Source organism: Apodemus sylvaticus, unplaced genomic scaffold (genome assembly GCF_947179515.1).
Source record: "Apodemus sylvaticus unplaced genomic scaffold, mApoSyl1.1 scaffold_55, whole genome shotgun sequence".
NCBI classification, from domain to species: domain Eukaryota; kingdom Metazoa; phylum Chordata; class Mammalia; order Rodentia; family Muridae; genus Apodemus; species Apodemus sylvaticus.
The window spans coordinates 1,533,162-1,536,444 of NW_026263312.1; positions in this window are offsets into that span (position 1 = coordinate 1,533,162).

Consider the following 3,283-nt stretch of genomic DNA (forward strand, 5'->3'; position numbering starts at 1 on the left):
AGACGTACACGCCACAACAATTCTTTTCGAGATACAACGTGTAGTTTTGGAGATACAAGCTAATTTTGTACGATGCGTTATTTCTTCTCGTAAAGAGTTTCCAATGCGTACGTATATGTCTTTACTCTGCAAAACTGTATTTCCTTATGAAGTGGTATTCTTACATATCCTTTTGAGAGAAAACTGTCCTGTGCCTTCTCTTTTGAGGCTACACACTTAGACATACACGCAACATGAAAGCTTTTCGACTTACAACGTGTTGTTTAGGAAAAACAAGATAATTTCGCACGATGCGGGATTTCCTTAAAACGTGATTTTCTGAAAAATTTTGACCAAAGAAAATTCTCCTTTTGGTTCTCTTTAGATGCTACATGTTAAGACGTACACGCCACAACAATTCTTTTCGAGATACAACGTGTAGTTTTGGAGATACAAGCTAATTTTGTACGATGCGTTATTTCTTCTCGTAAAGAGTTTCCAATGCGTACGTATATGTCTTTACTCTGCAAAACTGTATTTCCTTATGAAGTGGTATTCTTACATATCCTTTCGAGAGAAAACTGTCCTGTGCCTTCTCTTTTGAGGCTACACACTTAGACATACACGCAACATGAAAGCTTTTCGACTTACAACGTGTTGTTTAGGAAAAACAAGATAATTTCGCACGATGCGGGATTTCCTTAAAACGTGATTTTCTGAAAAATTTTGACCAAAGAAAATTCTCCTTTTGGTTCTCTTTAGATGCTACATGTTAAGACGTACACGCCACAACAATTCTTTTCGAGATACAACGTGTAGTTTTGGAGATACAAGCTAATTTTGTACTATGCGTTATTTCTTCTCGTAAAGAGTTTCCAATGCGTACGTATATGTCTTTACTCTGCAAAACTGTATTTCCTTATGAAGTGGTATTCTTCCATATCCTTTCGAGAGAAAACTGTCCTGTGCCTTCTCTTTTGAGGCTACACACTTAGACATACACGCAACATGAAAGCTTTTCGACTTACAACGTGTTGTTTAGGAAAAACAAGATAATTTCGCACGATGCGGGATTTCCTTAAAACGTGATTTTCTGAAAAATTTTGACGAAAGAAAATTCTCCTTTTGGTTCTCTTTAGATGCTACATGTTAAGACGTACACGCCACAACAATTCTTTTCGAGATACAACGTGTAGTTTTGGAGATACAAGCTAATTTTGTACGATGCGTTATTTCTTCTCGTAAAGAGTTTCCAATGCGTACGTATATGTCTTTACTCTGCAAAACTGTATTTCCTTATGAAGTGGTATTCTTACATATCCTTTCGAGAGAAAACTGTCCTGTGCCTTCTCTTTTGAGGCTACACACTTAGACATACACGCAACATGAAAGCTTTTCGACTTACAACGTGTTGTTTAGGAAAAACAAGATAATTTCGCACGATGCGGGATTTCCTTAAAACGTGATTTTCTGAAAAATTTTGACGAAAGAAAATTCTCCTTTTGGTTCTCTTTAGATGCTACATGTTAAGACGTACACGCCACAACAATTCTTTTCGAGATACAACGTGTAGTTTTGGAGATACAAGCTAATTTTGTACGATGCGTTATTTCTTCTCGTAAAGAGTTTCCAATGCGTACGTATATGTCTTTACTCTGCAAAACTGTATTTCCTTATGAAGTGGTATTCTTACATATCCTTTCGAGAGAAAACTGTCCTGTGCCTTCTCTTTTGAGGCTACACACTTAGACATACACGCAACATGAAAGCTTTTCGACTTACAACGTGTTGTTTAGGAAAAACAAGATAATTTCGCACGATGCGGGATTTCCTTAAAACGTGATTTTCTGAAAAATTTTGACCAAAGAAAATTCTCCTTTTGGTTCTCTTTAGATGCTACATGTTAAGACGTACACGCCACAACAATTCTTTTCGAGATACAACGTGTAGTTTTGGAGATACAAGCTAATTTTGTACTATGCGTTATTTCTTCTCGTAAAGAGTTTCCAATGCGTACGTATATGTCTTTACTCTGCAAAACTGTATTTCCTTATGAAGTGGTATTCTTCCATATCCTTTCGAGAGAAAACTGTCCTGTGCCTTCTCTTTTGAGGCTACACACTTAGACATACACGCAACATGAAAGCTTTTCGACTTACAACGTGTTGTTTAGGAAAAACAAGATAATTTCGCACGATGCGGGATTTCCTTAAAACGTGATTTTCTGAAAAATTTTGACGAAAGAAAATTCTCCTTTTGGTTCTCTTTAGATGCTACATGTTAAGACGTACACGCCACAACAATTCTTTTCGAGATACAACGTGTAGTTTTGGAGATACAAGCTAATTTTGTACGATGCGTTATTTCTTCTCGTAAAGAGTTTCCAATGCGTACGTATATGTCTTTACTCTGCAAAACTGTATTTCCTTATGAAGTGGTATTCTTACATATCCTTTCGAGAGAAAACTGTCCTGTGCCTTCTCTTTTGAGGCTACACACTTAGACATACACGCAACATGAAAGCTTTTCGACTTACAACGTGTTGTTTAGGAAAAACAAGATAATTTCGCACGATGCGGGATTTCCTTAAAACGTGATTTTCTGAAAAATTTTGACGAAAGAAAATTCTCCTTTTGGTTCTCTTTAGATGCTACATGTTAAGACGTACACGCCACAACAATTCTTTTCGAGATACAACGTGTAGTTTTGGAGATACAATCTAATTTTGTACGATGCGTTATTTCTTCTCGTAAAGAGTTTCCAATGCGTACGTATATGTCTTTACTCTGCAAAACTGTATTTCCTTATGAAGTGGTATTCTTACATATCCTTTCCAGAGAAAACTGTCCTGTGCCTTCTCTTTTGAGGCTACACACTTAGACATACACGCAACATGAAAGCTTTTCGACTTACAACGTGTTGTTTAGGAAAAACAAGATAATTTCGCACGATGCGGGATTTCCTTAAAACGTGATTTTCTGAAAAATTTTGATGAAAGAAAATTCTCCTTTTGGTTCTCTTTAGATGCTACATGTTAAGACGTACACGCCACAACAATTCTTTTCGAGATACAACGTGTAGTTTTGGAGATACAAGCTAATTTTGTACGATGCGTTATTTCTTCTCGTAAAGAGTTTCCAATGCGTACGTATATGTCTTTACTCTGCAAAACTGTATTTCCTTATGAAGTGGTATTCTTACATATCCTTTCGAGAGAAAACTGTCCTGTGCCTTCTCTTTTGAGGCTACACACTTAGACATACACGCAACATGAAAGCTTTTCGACTTACAACGTGTTGTTTAG